Raw genomic sequence first — 8,641 nt, 5'->3', positions numbered from 1 at the left:
CCTCACCTGAGCCTGCAGCGGCTGCGCAGGACGAACTACCCACCTTCCAAGTGCCGACGGCGACAGTGGAGACCAGCGATCCCGACTCCGAAAACCTGGACGACCAGATCGTGCGGCTGGAGATGAAACTGCGGGAGCTACGCCAGATTGCCTCCGCCAGGATCCGGACTCCACATGACCTAAAAGAAAGTGGACGTAAGGACTCGGACGTCTCCGGGTCTAAGGTGAGAGTACCTGTCCCTGCCAGTCGTCCCTCCTTAGTACCGGCACCTGCGGTGGGATCCTCATACGCTGTGCACCGGCGCACAGAGCCAGTTGTTCCAGAACCCACCGGACCGCTTGCAGCAGCGGTACCCAGGCCAGTGCAGCAGCCTACGATTGTTATGCCTGCTCCGGTGAGGTCAGCGACTTTGATTACCCCAAGGCCTATGGGGCCTATACCTATTAGGGGTCCGTTTATGTTACAGTTGCCCCCCAATACTGTGTTGTGGGCACATCCATCTGTTGAATCTCAATACAGGCCCAATATACAAATGGAGTCAGGGAGCACCACTGAAATGCAAAGTGAATATGACATGCCCCTGTGAATTGGCCTTCTAGGCCCTTGATGGTTGATTTGTTTTACCAAGGGATCCTAAAGAAGACTTAACCCTTTCAGGACAGGAGTCCTTCGTTGTTTTGGCCCTCTGTTGCTGCTGCCAGTTACCCACGGCTCAGTGGAGGCGGCAAGCCACTGAAATACCACGTGCAGCAAGGCCATCTTGTTTACAGGACCTCCTGCCTGCTTTCTCAGAGTGAAAACCCAGTTGTGCCTGTTTTCACGTTGCACCTTAACCCTTTAACCCCCTTTTCAGGTTGATTAAGGGTATTACAGCACTTATTTCTATATGTATGCCATTTAAATAATGTGGACTATTTTATGTGCTGCTATTTTATTATGCAACTTAAATTTCAAGAATTGGGCCCAGGGATAGACTCAAATGCACATGAGCCTCTGAGATTTTGCTACTATTTTAAAGTATTGTGCCCAGAGATGGACTCCACCTCGTGCGAGCCTCTGTGATTCTAGCTGCCTTTCTAGTGTAATCTGCGATATCTTTACGTGGCTGTGGGTTAATCAAAAAGAAAAGAACCTGGGTACGGACTCATTTTAAATGCTTTGAGCCTCCAAGAATTGTTATTTAATTGTTTTTACATTTTCTATGGACAATTTGCACTTAAAGGAATTATTATGGACTATCCTGGTATTTATTGTTACGCTGCACCAGGTCAGCGCCCCTGTTCCCATTGTGTTATCCTGAGAGAAGAGAACGACGCCCCTTTTCACCATTACTTGCTCCTAATCCAGTGGAACTGCCTGATGTATACATATAATGTATTCTTGCAAATGTAGATGTGTTTTCCTGCTTTGCTTTATTTTCCCTATTACAGGTGCAGTATCCAGCTGTGCAGGGACCCTCCATGTTGCGCCGAGGACGGGCAACGTTATAACGTGGGGGTATGTAGTGTCCCACTAGGTAGGGGTGGGCACTACACAAGGGTCAATTGGTGTGCGCGTTACTCCTACTCACAAGGAACAGAAATGTCATATTTAATTCTGCATTCAATGTATGTTTTAATGTGTTGTTATATGCAATGTACCCCTGTATGATGTAACAGCAGGCCTAGTTGGGTGTAGTTAGACATCCCAGACACTAGAGGGAGATAGGGAGCCCCTAGTATAAATGTCCAGGCCCAGACAGGGAGTGTGAGTGCAGAGCCAGGAGTCTGAGAAGACAGAGGTTAAGAAGCCTGCTCCTGACATGCAGCTGGATAGCCCTGGCTGCTAGTGATGTCCAGGAGGCTGTTGAGAAGCTCCAGCCTGCCTGAGAACAAGAGAGCCTAAGTTAGCTCTGAAGATACCCCAGTTGCAGGATCCAACCTCCTGGGAGAAACTTACAGTTATCCACCTTATAGGAGAAGGCGACCCAGGGTAAGCTAAGTGACCCTGATGGGCAGAGGACCTTAGAAAGCGTAGCAAGAATCTAATACCTGAGGAGGAAAGTAACCAAGGATTTAAGCCACCCTTTTAGGCATCCGGGCCTTGGGAGATATAAAGCCAGAGCAGGAGTTCTAGAAAGGACGCTGTGCATTGATTCTGAGGAAAGGTACAACCTGCTGCTGAGTGCTTGTGAAGTTTACCCTCTGCGTTTCTTGCATATATACATTGCCTGCCATTTTGTGAATAAGCCTCCTTGTGGAACTGTGTATGAGAGACTGTACGACTACCTGCTGTACAAAGTTGGAATTGTTCAGTAAAGTTACGTTTGGTTCACTATATACTTGTGTACCTCCATCATTCCAACCACCAACCGGCGTGCCACCGTCCAAAGGCACTGGCGTCACGAATACCACAGGGACCTTGCCCCAGGCACACAAAATACCTGTAACATCCAGGGCACCTCATCCACCATCAGGCCTGGTCCCTATCTACAGAGCGTGCCCCAGAGGAACCGTGTCTACCTCTCCTTCACTGCCACGCGCCTGCCCAGGGTTCTTCAAATATAGTGAGTACCCTCGATTGCCCATAACCATGACCTCACTTCGTCATACCCTGCAGGTCTGGCGTGTTGCACATGTATTTTGCGCGCATTATGTGAATAATACATTGCTGATTTTCGCAATCAAAAATATAATCTCAAATTTGTGAATATATGATGAATATTCTACAAAATATTTGCCCCCGCTGCTCATCACTAAATGAAATAATACTGTGAGTCCATATGACATGCAGATGACAGGCATTGCTCTTAGAATCACAACATACTGATAATTAAAACAGTTGTTATATCAAAAGCATAGTAATGAGGATGTGCGATTTAGATTCTCTCTCACATATTGAATACATTGTATAGACTCCCCCCCCCCCCTTCCCTGGATCAGCACTCCTCCCCATTCAACTCAGGTGCTTTTAATTAGCAGAAGTCTGCAAAGGGTTTATAAATTCCTACCACCTCTCAGTTGGTTTTTCTGAGAGGCTGTGAACAGGTGAGCTCTTTGCACCTGTTCACATTATGCGGTGCTGGACAGTGGCTGCCGCTGCTTTTGTGCTGTGCTGGTGGAGTTATGGGGCCCAGGGCCTAGGTGGCTTTGCTGCACAGTGAGGGCGCTGTGTGGCTGCTTGGTCCCATTGCCTGCTGGAGCGGTGTGGGGGCACGATAGTCGCCGCACAGTGCCGCGCCAAAGTTAGAGTAGGTCCCCACTTGAAGAGGCAACCTTGTCGTGATAAGTGGGCCTATGCTCTTTGATCAAACTGTATACTAATGCCTCCTAATAGTGCATAGCAATAGATTGATAATTGATAATAGTGCTGTATAGCCATGTTTTATCATGCTGAAATTTAAAACAGTTGTTATATCAAAAGCATCGTAATGAGGATGTGCGATTTAGATTCTCTCTCACATATTGAATACATCACAACATACTTCACTTATTTGGGCGGTCATAGGGCCAGAACTGACCAAATAACTCAAGTATCTGTAACACCCCAGAGTTGTGTTACTACATGCCTCTACCCCGCTACTATCTTCTAAGAGCCTTTATACTGTCATCTGATGTAATTTACATTATATCCTCCAGGAATGTGCATAAAACTATGTTAAATGTAATGGTTCATGTAATTAGCCTGGTTACCAGTAGGTGGCAGCAACTCATTGGCAGGGACAAGTTACAATTTAGTGCATCTGATCTGGAATGGTTTGTTCCAGCTTAGCTCCCCCTCTGTGGAGAGGTGGGCTGGACCCACATCCTGCAGTATGGGTGGAGAAGGTAGTTAGGGTCAGAGTACCAGCCACCTCCTGCTAGGAGAAGGCTGTGTGATAGTGTTCAGGAGAACCCCTTCTTAGGGAAGACAGCAAGGACATAGTCTTGACTTAGGCATGCCCATATATATATACCCAGTCTGAGCACCTTCAGCTCTGCAGGATGAAGAGAGCAGAAACTACAGCCAAACTCCAGAGTTCCTAGGAGAAGCCTATTCCTCTTCAGCTAGTCTGTCCCCACACAGCAGAAGTTACAGATAAGTGCAGAAGCTAATCCTGCCACAGTTACAGAGCTACCAAGCAGATGTTTATCCTGCAAGCTCAACATTTAAAGCAGAAGTACTCATTCCTGCCAATCATTGCCAAAACCTACTGGGACCAAGAGACAAAAGCTGTATACTGTTTTGATGCAAGTTATTTCAAGTAAAGCAACGTTTGAACTTCATCTAAAGGTCTGGACATCATTTATTCTGCAAAGTTCCTCTATTACTCCTATTATCACTACACTCAAATTTATTGCAAGTGAGCCAGGAGTCTGGCCGTACCCAGGTAGAAGACACCGTGACACAACTACCACAAAACTATAGGCCATTACCCCACTCTGGCATTCCTAATCTGGGACGTGCGTTATAACACCTTGAAAGGGCCCTGGGATAATACCATGCGCACGCTGCAATTGGTGTCACGACAAATACTGAATATTATACACCCGTACCTGGCCACTGCATGTCAATTCAGCCTTACAGGTAGATATTATCATCAAGAAGAAGGGCACTCCTTTTACACCCTCATCAGCTGACTCCACATAGATGTCTACAGAATCTGTTCTATTAAACGCTTATACAAGTAGAGCCCCCCACAGAGCCCCACACATAAGTTTGTGTTGATGTCACTGATTCATTTTCCCCATTCTCTGATCCATCAGAACAATTACCCAGAAAAAAACGGATCCTGTCTGTGGAGCATAAGCCTTCACTCGGTCAGCATTTGCTCAATTATCCATCAGTATTGCTTAAGGCAAAAATAAATGGAGTGGATCTAAAACAGAGATGACTGTAAATGGAATATTTGCATGTCTTCTGTGTTTTCTACCCACTCCTGCTTTTGGCTACCAAATCATAAGCCAATACTGATGGGACCATAATAGCCTTAAAGCTACTACACAGACAGGATCCGTTCTGCGTCTCGATTTTCCTTCCTTCTGACAGATCAGAAGAAATGTCAAATAAATTATTGTGTCAGCCAAGCCGAAAGCCAAAATAGTGGACCAGTCATGTAATGGGGAGGGTGGGAACAGCATGCGGAGACCACAAAGCGGCACAATGACAGAGTCTGGAGGTGGCAGCATCAGAAGGCCACAGAGTTGCAAGGTGACAGTGTGGAGGTGGGTGGCAATACCATTACCCGCTGAAGATGGGTGAAAGAAGGAGCACTTGGCATCAGATGTGTGGCATCAGGCGGCTAACAGCATCAGAATAGTAGCTGAGGCAGGTAGCCAGAAGAAACCGGTCTCTTTTATCAAATTGTTGGTGTGGCACCATGGATGATCTAGCCTGATGCATCAGGCATTGGTGTGTGGAAATCCTGGCTGATCCACGCCTGATTCATTTTGATGCAGTGACCCACTATATGCTATATGTGGGCACTTTAAACTCTTGCTGATTGTCATATCAAATGTATTGTGGTATCATGCTATAATTCACTTTAACAGGCTGGCAGTGTCATTTACCTTTATTCACCCCTAGGTAGTGCATGCACCACTAATATACACTGAACAAAACTCATCACTTTCGGTTTTGCTCCTATTTTGCATGAGCTGAACTTAAAGATCTGAAACATTTTCTACATACACAAAAGACCCATTACTCTCAAATCTTGTTCACAAATCTGTCTAAATCAGTGTTAGTGAGCACTTCTCCTTTGCCGAGATAATCCATCCCACCTCACAGGTGTGGCATATCAAGGTGCTGATTAGACAGCATGAATATTGCACAGGTGTGCCTTAAACTTCCACAATAAAAGACCACTCTGATATGTGCAGTTTGATCACACAACACAATGGACAGACCTTATTACGGATGCAATTTAGGAGTGACATGGTGTCATGACACCGGATAATTGCATACGTGTGGTGTATTAAAAGGTAATGTTTCTTACCTGGTAACAGATGCCTTGGTGCAGTCTGATCTTCATGAGGGACCCATCTTCGTGTTGATTGGAGAAGAATTCAACGGTCCATGCACGTGAGTACCTATAAAAGAGAGAGTTTGTCGATTATCTGTGCATTTTGTGAGCGGCAAAGAAGAAAACTGGACCTGAAGAGAGAAGAGAAGACACCAGCATGGAGGATCTACTGAAGCAACTGATCGCTAAGGCTGAAACTTCAGGAGAAGAAGATTGGCTGCGACGCTGCTTACAAGAGGATCCTGTCTGTTCCAGTAATCCATCGGATAGGTAATCTTCTGACACGGTCTGTGCTGCCTTCCTTCCTAAGAGCACAGAGCCGTCTACAGATTACATCATCCAAAGGTGCCCTCTTGAGGAAGAAGCTCCGCCCCCTCCAGCCGGAATGAATAGACCTAGAAAAGAAAAGATAAGTTATTCCCCGTCCACTTTCTCTCCCAAACGCAGGAATAATTATTCTGCTGCACAATTTACCTTGAGAACAAAGGACAAGCAACGCAGGAGACCGCAACCGCCGCTGCGATCAGCTGCCAAGCATTCAAGCAAGACTTCAACTGACAAGCACGAGTCTACACTGAATCCAAGTGCTGGTGATAAACTACCCGCACTCACACTACATAGTGACTGTTCCTTGCAGGGAACTACTTCTAACAATGTAATTAATCATACACCTAGTGAATAGAGTTGAGCGAACACCTGGATGTTCGGGTTCGAGAAGTTCGGCCGAACCTCCCGAAAATGTTCGGGTTCGGGATCCGAACCCGATCCGAACTTCGTCCCGAACCCGAACCCCATTGAAGTCAATGGGGACCCGAACTTTTCGGCACTAAAAAGGCTGTAAAACAGCCCAGGAAAGGGCTAGAGGGCTGCAAAAGGCAGCAACATGTAGGTAAATCCCCTGCAAACAAATGTGGATAGGGAAATGAATAAAAATAAAAATTAAATAAATAAAAATTAACCAAAATCAATTGGAGAGAGGTCCCATAGCAGAGAATCTGGCTTCCCATCACCCACCACTGGAACAGTCCATTCTCAGATATTTAGGCCCCGGAACCCAGGCAGAGGAGAGAGGTCCCGTAACAGAGAATCTGGCTTCATGTCAGCAGAGAATTAGTCTGCATGTCATAGCAGAGAATGAGGCTTCACGTCAGCCACCACTGCAACAGTCCATTGGCATATATTTAGGCCCAGCACCCAGGCAGAGGAGAGAGGTCCCGTAACAGACAATCTGGCTTCATGTCAGCAGAGAATCAATCTTCATATCATAGCAGAGAATCAGGCTTCACGTCACCCAACAGTGGAACAGTCCATTGGCATATATTTAGGCCCCGGCACCCAGACAGAGGAGAGGTTCATTCAACTTTGGGTAGCCTCGCAATATAATGGTAAAATGAAAATAAAAATAGGATTGAATGAGGAAGTGCCCTGGAGTCCAATAATATATGGTTAAGGGGAGGTAGTTAATGTCTAATCTGGACAAGGGACGGACAGATCCTGTGGGATCCATGCCTGGTTCATTTTTATGAACGTCAGCTTGTCCACATTGGCTGTAGACAGGCGGCTGCGTTTGTCTGTAATGACGCCCCCTGCCGTGCTGAATACACGTTCAGACAAAACGCTGGCCGCCGGGCAGGCCAGCACCTCTAAGGCATAAAAGGCTAGCTCTGGCCACGTGGACAATTTAGAGACCCAGAAGTTGAATGGGGCCGAACCATCAGTCAGTACGTGGAGGGGTGTGCACATGTACTGTTCCACCATGTTAGTGAAATGTTGCCTCCTGCTAACACGTTGCGTATCAGGTGGTGGTGCGGTTAGCTGTGGCGTGTTGACAAAAGTTTTCCACATCTCTGCCATGCTAACCCTGCCCTCAGAGGAGCTGGCATTGACACAGCTGCCTTGGCGACCTCTTGCTCCTCCTCTGCCTTGGCCTTGGGCTTCCACTTGTTCCCCTGTGACATTTGGGAATGCTCTCAGTAGCGCGTCTACCAACGTGCGCTTGTACTCGCGCATCTTCCTATCACGCTCCAGTGCAGGAAGTAAGGTGGGCACATTGTCTTTGTAGCGTGGATCCAGCAGGGTGGCAACCCAGTAGTCCGCACAGGTTAAAATGTGGGCAACTCTGCTGTCGTTGCGCAGGCACTGCAGCATGTAGTCGCTCATGTGTGCCAGGCTGCCCAGGGGTAAGGACAAGCTGTCCTCTGTGGGAGGCGTATCGTCATCGTCCTGCCTTTCCCCCCAGCCACGCACCAGTGATGGACCCGAGCTGCGTTGGGTGCCACCCCGCTGTGACCATGCTTCATCCTCATCCTCCTCCACCTCCTCCTCATCCTCGTCCTCCTCGTCCTCCAGTAGTGGGCCCTGGCTGGCCACATTTGTACCTGGCTTCTGCTGTTGCCAAAAACCTCCCTCTGAGTCACTTCGAAGAGACTGGCCTGAAAGTGCTAAAAATGACCCCTCTTCCTCCTCCTCCTCCTCCTGGGCCACCTCCTCTTCCATCATCGCCCTAAGTGTTTTCTCAAGGAGACATAGAAGTGGTATTGTAACGCTGATAACGGCGTCATCGCCACTGGCCATGTTGGTGGAGTACTCGAAACAGCGCAACAGGGCACACAGGTCTCGCATGGAGGCCCAGTCATTGGTGGTGAAGTGGTGCTGTT

Source organism: Bufo gargarizans, chromosome 4 (genome assembly GCF_014858855.1).
Source record: "Bufo gargarizans isolate SCDJY-AF-19 chromosome 4, ASM1485885v1, whole genome shotgun sequence".
In the NCBI taxonomy this organism is placed as follows: Eukaryota; Metazoa; Chordata; class Amphibia; order Anura; family Bufonidae; genus Bufo; species Bufo gargarizans.
The sequence above is the reverse complement of the archived record's forward strand: the minus strand, read 5'-3'. Positions refer to the sequence as shown.